The 9235-nt window shown below is 43.6% G+C and overlaps 1 non-coding gene across 1 annotated transcript; it reads left to right on the plus strand.

The window, feature by feature from the left end:
- Positions 1-6622: 6622 nt before the first annotated feature.
- On the plus strand, positions 6623-6696 carry TRNAT-AGU (transfer RNA threonine (anticodon AGU)). The gene has a single exon. It is a non-coding gene; the product is annotated as a tRNA-Thr (tRNA).
- Positions 6697-9235: the final 2539 nt, after the last annotated feature.

Genomic DNA, 9235 nt, shown 5'->3' on the forward strand with positions numbered 1-9235 from the left:
ACGGGCTTTTCTTCCGTACTGTGCTGCGGGACAACCTCGAGGTGTGGATCTCACGTGGTCTCCCGTGCTAGACGGGCCATCGTCTTTTCACTCACGAGTGCTGCCACGACGCTGACGGCATGAACTACGACGTCGCCGGTGTCCACCGCAGTGATGTCACCAGTGCCCGGTGATCTCGACAGCATGTCCGCCAGTGCCATGTGTTTTCCGGGAACAAACAGCAGGTTGTAGTCGTACTTCAGAATTCTTCAAAAAACGTCGCAACCTGGGCTGCATATCGGCAATAGCTTGCTTGACAATCTGAATGAGAGGACTGTGTCCGCCTTCTAGTAGCAACGGACGAGCATAACTGAACAGGGAGAACTTCTCACAGCCAAATACTAGGGCAAGAGCCTCATTTTCTATCTGAGAATACCGTTGATCTGTATCTGTTAGAGCTATGGACGCGTAAACCGCTGGTCCAGCCATCCTCGTAACTCTACAGGAGAACGGATCCGGTATCACTCCGGGAGGCATCTGACATCATTTATGTTTGCTTGCGTGAGTAAGTGAAATAACATTAGTAATAGAAATACCTTTATTAGTTTGATCAAAAACATTAAGTAGTGGCTTTTCTTCTAGTGATTTGTATATGGCTCTCCACTCTCCGTCATGATTTTGTGTCCAGTCAAGTACAGCGTCCTGCTTGATAAGAGATCGCGAAGCAGCCGTTTTCTGGGCTAGCGATGGCAAGTATTCGCTGAAGTACGCAGGAGCAGCTGCTCCGTTCGGGCAAGGTCGTGGCTAGCTGTTTTTATCGTAACGGTTTCCACGCAGAATGTGCGGCACCGTGACGCCGTCAACTTTTCCCACCGGAGCCTTCATAGCTCGTAGGTAACCTGCAATGTGTAGCCGCTGAAAGACGGCGGCAGTAGCGGGTTAGTGAATAAAAAAAGTACACAAAGAAGTTGTGGTTGGTCTCGTAGAATGAAATATACGCTAGAATGTTTTATTTTTATTGATCAATAGTTATAGTCCAAATCAACTTAAATTATTGGCGCTGATGCACCTTGCTCTGTACTGACATTGAAATGGACCACGTCATCGCACGCCGGCCTTCGCAGCACAACTAACCTTGCGTGATTGTTCTTTACAGTTTCGCTGCAAAAGGGAATTGAATTAAGCTTTGAAAATGAGCATTTTCTTCAGGGAAATAGAGGTATCTCTGAACATATAAGGACTCCCTCTTTAGGGAGTTCTCCGCAACTCTATTTTCTTTTATATAAGTTATACAGTATACTATATAACGATAAAGAAGAAACAGATATACCTACGCGAAATATAGGGATATTGCGGTTTAAATGCATACACCATTGGGGGATTAGCCTCACTACGAATGAATTTAGATAGACACTTCGCATGATATCTACCTCTGGCGAAAGGAACGAAACAAGGTATTGTTGCATAAAAATGTGTTAAGAATCATGCACACTAATTTCTATGCAAGCACTAGCAAAATGTGCGGTGCAGTTAGCAACAAGCATGATTGTAATATTTTAGCTTAGACCAACACTGGCCCGTGCATAGAAGAGCTGTCGGAGACTCAAAAGACGCACAAAACAAACATAAATTTGTTTCAGTATGTTAAATTTAAGTAAAATTTAGCAGTGAATTTTAATACTGTCGCTAACTGAATGAGAAATTTTGTGGAGTAGGCGGAACTAAACACAATAAATATTGCGAACTCGAGTACAAATAACTGTTTTTATCTTGAAAAGAACGAAGCCTATCAAGTTCACTAGATGCAAAATACAAAATTATGTGCGCAGCACAAATGCCATACCCAATAATTTCGTATAAGCCCAGATTGACACAATATGTTAGTTCTTACGCAATATATGACACTCAAATGCGTTTATTTAAATTCAGTCGAGGCTGAAGTTATCTCACGTTAATCGGAATAAACCAAGGAACAGTAGACTCGTGCAGTCTTTTTTCTTCTCGAGAGCACTTCAAAAGATCTACCAGAGCTTGTTAGGGCCATGAGCCATGTGGACTTACGGCAATTGTCTTGACTCTGCAGTGTGCGTTATGTCATTTCCCGAAAGAGTACTAGAGGGAGTACACATGATTGACTTACTAACCAGCACTGAGACATACTGGAGGCCTACTTAGCATCTTCGTTGCGGGAAACAAAACCTAGCAAGGCACGCTTCTAAAAGACATTCTGGTATAGGGTTTAAAACAATTACGTTTAATCACGAAGTCCATATTATAAAGAATATATTTGGTAGCAGAGACTATGCATTATTGTGTCACACGTCAGCGATAATATTTTGGATGCATCGTAACTGCACTGCGCCTCCTCAGCAATCACCCAGCGTTCACCGGTAGTGCAAAAAGCGCCGGCCACCATGTTGTCTAAGTGTGGCGTTTCAATCGCTGTGCACTGTACATCGCATAATAAGAAAGAAAGATTGGTTTACCAGCTGTAGAACAAAAGATTTGTTTGGTTACAGCTTTCCGATGTTGAGCCCCAGATGAAAACCACGAAGCCTCTGTACAGCCTTTGCACGTTTGTTCTGGAACAATACAACACTTGCGTGACGTAATATAACTCGGTGATCAAAAATATATTGGGAACTGTCGCCCTTGCAAAAAATAGACAAGTGACTACCTTTCTATTGGTATATTTTTTAAGCTGTTGGGCTGCTAAGCACGAGGTCGCAGGATCGAATTCTGCCAAAGCGGCGGCATATTGGCTGGGCTGGGGCAAAATGCGAAAACACCTGTGTACTTATATCTGGGAGCACGTTAAAAACCGCAGGTTGTCCAAATTATTCCGGAGTCCCCCCACTACGGCGTGCCTCATAATCAGAGCGTAGTTTCGCCGCGTAAAACCCCATAATTGTTTTCTTCGTTTCTTCGCTTTAGCTCACCCAGTATTTCTCGCTGTTACTGTACTTCTCGAGGGAAACATCAAGATATCTTGTCGAAGTTTTCAATCAGCTCACATTCACCACGTTGTCCCGTGCAGAAGATGCACGGTTTGCCCAGTGGACTATCCACAGGAAATCCACAAGCGAAGGTAAATGAATATGGGGTAGTATAGCCTTGATTAAACATTTCGTAGAATTCTCGAAATCAATATGTGTTGATAACATTTTACAGTGTGCGCTTCAAATATTATCAATTAAATTTATAGTTCAGCTCCTTAAAAATTCAGCGTCGCCGGAAATTTTCCCGTCTTTCTTTCCGTCGTTTTCTTTTCTAGCCAGGGAGGATCATTTATGATGTCGTCTACAGCACAACACTTGCGTTCTATTGTTTAATTTATTTCATAATCTTGCCCAGCAGCATATTCACTATCAGCCCACGATTGGTTCCTCTGAGACTACATCATCAACGTTGTCTTTATCATGCGCGATGCGTTTAGCTGCACCATAAACTTATTTAACATCGCCGCCACATTGAAAGGAAGTTCCATCTCTCAGAAGTTCATTCTAAGTATGGCGCGACCGTTATAGTGCAGGTTGGAACCTGCACAAGCACCGGCGGCAACAAGGGAGCATACAGTCGCCAGCAAAATTCTGGAGACCACTGCCATTACCTTTTTTTTTGCTTCCCCAGCCTAGGAATGCAAACTAAAATCAAACAAAACAGCCTTTCTAGCACCCCTGTTTGACCAATGCAATGCAGTGAGACACTTAGAGGTTGTATGGCTGCGCTGGAAGAACTTAAAATTTTTCGCTGGTGCCATGGTCCCTAAACTTATGATCACGACTGCAAGTTCATGTATGCAAAGGTAGCGCAGTGAATCCGCTTGTAATACTTGGCACGGTGATTCTATTGTTTTCACTTATACAATTATATTTTTTTGTTTTCTGGACAAATGTACGCCAAACAAAAGTTTCTATTTTTTACATTCATTTTTCGTGTGCTGTTTCTGCTTGTGGAATTCCACCGCCACCGTGGCTTTGTGGCTGGGGCGTTGTGTGGGTAAATAAGCACAAAGGCGCAGCGTCAAATACCGCCCGCGGCGGTCGCATTTTAATGCGGCCAAAATGCGAAAGCGGTCGTGTAACGTGCATTGTCTGGATGTCAAGCAACACCAGGTGGTGAAAAATAATCCGGAATCACCCACTACGCCATGCCTCATAACCCAGGTCGTAATTTTTGCACGTAAGAACCCAGAATTTAGTTGATTATTGCTTGCGGGAACTCACGAGACTACTATGCGTGGAAGGGGTTTATTTCTATGACGATGACGCTCCCAAAATGAGATATAACGACAGACTTGCAGCAACTCGACACGCTGCTTCTGCTTGCGCGACATTTGGGAAGAAAAATGCGCCATATATTTATCTCTTCTATTATTTGCGTTCACTTACCCGACCATTTCAGAGAAAAAAAATTAAAGATGTGCGTGCCCTAGCATCTGTAATAAATATCACACAACGCGATCGTATAATTCATTAAGTTCTCCTCATCTCTCGCCAAAGACGATACATATCACAGGCACGCCTCACGGATCCAGCGAAGAAAGGCCAATCAGATATCTATGTCGCGTGGGCAGAAAAATTGGAGGTGCAAGTCTGGAAAGAAAAGAAACAATATATATATTATTGGGTTTAATGGGCCAAAACCACTTTCTGATTATGAGGCACGCCGTAGTGGAGGACTCCGGAAATTCCGACCACCTGGGGTTCTTTAACGTGCACCTAAATATAAGTACACGGGTGTTTTCACCCCCATCTAAATGTGACCGCCGTGGCCGCGATTCGATGCTGCGACCTCATGTTCATCCGCCCAGCACCATGCCCCCTGAACCCCTACGGCGAGTAAGAAGAAACAATAGAACAGAGGTCGAAGTCCATAGCTGCATTTGACCTAGAAAATATACAAGTAAATCTACTTGCATTAAATAGTAAAAACAGAGAAACATCTTCCTGGCGCCTGCCCCCCTTCAATGCTAGCGTGTGATCCCTTCCTCCTGGCATTCCACAAGCTGCCGCCATTGAGTTTTCCATGTTTTTCTTGCCTCTTTTTTTGTTTATGTAGGTGGGACTGTATGTGCTCGTGTTCGCATTCATTGTGATTACGTATGTTCCAAGCATTTTATTGCTTTCCCGAATGAATGAGCATACACTTACTTGCAAGCTACATAAACTATGTTTGTTGCTTACGCAAGGACGTGTATTTACACATGCTTTCGACTCCCTTTATATTTGTTCCATTTTAGAGTTCCCAAGCTTGAACTCTGGGTGCTTGCAATCTCTCTAGATAAACGTTGGTCCCCGAGGAAACGTCCAATTAAATGTCTGTGGGCCTTTCCTTTATGTGCACCTGCACATTTGAAGTTTTATTGAATATCTTCGAAAGGATAAATACACGACACACACACACACACAAACACACACACACACACACACACGCACGCACGCACGCACGCACACACACACACACACACGCACACACACACACATACACGGAAACACGCGCGCGCGCGCGCACGCACGTGTACATATTGAAAGCGTGTGGCCTCTAAATTGTATCAAAATTTGAAACAAATATACGAATGCCACATAGCTGGACACAACCAACTTACTGTTGATTGCGCTTGCTTGGTGCAAGTTCGACTATATTTTTTGTGTTTCGCGCAATTACATAATAATTATCAACATGTATTCACTTCTTAAATGTTACATTTACATAATGCTCAATCCGAAAATTGTAGTCCTCTATGAAAAATTACCGATCTATCTGTCAGTTGTTCTGTAGTGTGGCATGAAAGTTTTTTTCAAGGTTGTAAGAAGGCCAGGGAAGCAAGCGAAAAGTGCAGTGCGACTAGTAGACTTTGTTGTGTTTTTTGGGCCTTGCTTGCCTCTTGGTAAAATTTTTTTATGCGGCACGTATGATGAAGCAGTAAGCTGGATCGGGGAAGTTTTTATGATGGGCTGCAGTTTTCTGATTGACCATTTCGCTCCGATGATAATATTTGAATAGTTAATTCAGACGACCGAGTTACCACGTCATGTTTACTTCACGATATCCGCTTACTTTGATGTTTCTTATTAATCTTTATTGCTCTACAGAACATTCGCAGTGATGCCTTTCAACCTCGGCCATGGAATGAAGTGTTTCAAGTCATGTGTAAAAGCCGTTACAAGTAGTGTGTCTGAGGCAGATGCATTTATGCGAGCCACTACTATTGGTTGACAGGAAACGGGGCTCCCTTAACAGCAAGGGCACATGACAGATCCCGAGACGATGGTCAAGTTGGCGGCTTTTCTGGAGCCCCACTCTTTAGACAGGTAGCATTGCCTTGACGAGCGCAGTTCACAGACAACTCCACAAAACGTACGGCGGGTATGCGACATCAGTTCGGCGAGGGTGGATGGGAGAAGTCGTAGCGAAGGCTGGCCGGCTGCGCGGAGCCCACAGACATGTTGCAGCTGGCGTAAGTGCAGGAAGACAGGATATCATATGCGTAAAACGGGTTTCTAAAGCACTCCGTGTACTCATACGTGATGCTCATACTGAGTCGAGATGGTGGGTTACGGCAAGCACATGCGCGCCGCTGAAACTAGGTCGTCGGATATCGCTGGTCTTGTGATCCGGGATTCAAATTCCTAAAAGTGCATGCGCCGTGGCTTAGTTGGTTAAAGCGCCTGTCTAGTAAGCAGGAGATCGTGAGTTCGAATCTCACCGGTGCCTAACCGTACTTTTTGTTCAGACGACGTCTTTTTTTTCTCCGCTGATAACATGGTTGTGAATAGTGAGGACTTCAAATTCGTACGGTGACGTAAATATCTCCCTTTGCTTTTTGCATCAGAGAGAGGGTTTCAATGGTGACTCAAAAGAAGGTTTGCACCGCGTTGTCAGCCTCTGGAAGGTACTATGTTTTATGTTGTACGGCTTTTGACGGTGCAAATCGATGTTCCACGGTGGCCTCGCGCGCGGCGAACGCCGGGTTGCTCACTAAGCACGTTGGTGGAAAGGTGGAAACCTCCTCAACGCGGGTTACGCACGGGCGTGCAAGCGCTATCGGTGCCACCGGTCGACTCAGGCGAATTCCCATTGAAATCACCCGACATCTTTGGTACCCACCAAGGGGTGGATGCGAAAGGCTGCACCACCGCTCCAGTTTTCCCTTAAGTGCCTAGTCAGTCATGTTTCGGCTGTGGTAGTCGCCACGGCCACAATTACCTCAGCTTGTCAGTAGGAAGCCTCCCTTCACCTTACATCTTATTCTCTTCGAGGAAAACCTCGGTCATGTTACCGTTAGCTAGGAAGCCTCGTCCAATGGTTAGTGGCAAGCGTAATGAAAGCTTTCCGATTGCACAGGTGGTTGTCTTCAATTCTTTCCTCGAGCCTCTACAAGACCACCCTTGATGGAGAGGTGTGCGCCAACCGGGGTGCGTGGTGTGCCGAGGTATAGCGCCGTTACCATCCCTGATTAGCTCCATACCACTTTCGGCATCCTCAGTGCGCAAAACCCTTTTCTTTATGGCTGCACCCTTTACAGAATGTATTTCGCAGCATTGCCCTCATATGATTTTCAGTAATGCTTTCCAGCGGCTCCTCAACACATTACTTCAGGTGCTTTTTGACGATGCAGAAACGACTTGAAGTTTGAAGTTTATTCATCAACGATGACATTTTCACATACCAGTGTATACAAAATAAGTACTACACAGAGAGGGGCAAGGCTAAAACTTTCAGGGAGACTCTAATACAATAATGAAATGAAAAAAAAGAACGAGATGTACACCGAGCAGTGGTTACGTTACCCTTACATGCATTTGAGAAAGTGAAGTGCTAAAAACAACACAATTTAAAGATGTTTAGTAAGACAAAATGGCAAAGAAACTTCTGCAATAAACACGCAATGTCTGTTAAATATACAATGACATTAGCGTAATATAATAACAAAAGGCGTCAATTATTATTATTATTATTATTATTATTACAGTCACAAAAGTCAGTTGTTAGGATGGCGAGAGTTGGTGCATCACTATTTCTTAGCTTGGTTCTTGAATACATGCTCCATGTGTGATGATTTAATTTTATGTAGAACGAAAATCCGCAGTTTTATTCCCGCCAATTTGGTAGTGAAGTTACAATTGTTCGTGTGTACTTGAGGTAAAAGGCGATTATAGAGTTTAGAGAACCAAGTAATGTTAAAATTTACAAAAAAATTGAACGACAAAGTGATATATATGTACAATATTGGCAAATAACTTATTTATTTATTTAGAAATACTGTCAACCGTCAGTTGAGGGTCATAACAGGGAGGGATGTTACATATACGTTCATACAAGACAGCCAGATACAAAAGAAATATGCACATGCACTACAGTGTCCTACGGATACAATACAAGATACTATATACAGACTGTAAGGCATGTATTCAGATGTTCAACCAGCTGCCGTACGCACACAAACAGAAAAAAGGAAAAAGAGAAAAAAAAGGAAAAGACGGCCACAATTAATCGCAATTTATCACAATTGGTAACTTGTACTCAGAGACCTGATGAAGAGGATGAATGTATAAATTGCAATAAACTGGCGTTGTTTTGGATACGAAATGGCTGAAAGTCATGAGACGAAGTGCCTGATTTTGCAGGCTTTGACTTTGGCTGAGGTATATGAATTGTTCGCTGCGCAAGGCTGATACGCAATAAGGTGAATGGCTCCGAATGTTTGCGTGATAAAGGGAATAGAGAATATGCAGCTCAATATATGAGCGTGTTTTGATTATGGCGCGTATTCCAAAAGAAAATTTACGGACAAGCGATTGCGAATGAAAATAGAATTTCAGGCGCCCGTCTAAAGCTATGACAAGAAACTTTGGGCTATCGCATATGGCTATTAGGTTTTTTTTGGTTATGTGGTTTTACGTGCCAAAACCATTTTCTGATTATGAGGCACGCCGCAGTGGGAGACTCCGGAAATTTCGACCACCTGGGGCTCTTTGACGTGCACCTAAATCTAACTAAATGGGTGTTTACGCATTTCGCCCCCATGGAAATGCGGCTGCCGTGGCCGCGATTCGATCCCGCGACCTCGTGCTTAGCAGCCCAACACTATAGCCACTAAGCGACCATGGTGGGTAGTTATTAACCTGTTGCGAATAAACATAAATGTGGATTTTGAAGTTAGTGTTGGGGAGGAATGAAAAACCATAAAAGCTGTTTTAGCGGACATATGTTCAACATGTTCTTTCAACACGAAGAATTTATGTTATGCAAA

The sequence above is a fragment of the Dermacentor albipictus genome, chromosome 5 (assembly GCF_038994185.2).
Source record: "Dermacentor albipictus isolate Rhodes 1998 colony chromosome 5, USDA_Dalb.pri_finalv2, whole genome shotgun sequence".
Taxonomy (NCBI): domain Eukaryota; kingdom Metazoa; phylum Arthropoda; class Arachnida; order Ixodida; family Ixodidae; genus Dermacentor; species Dermacentor albipictus.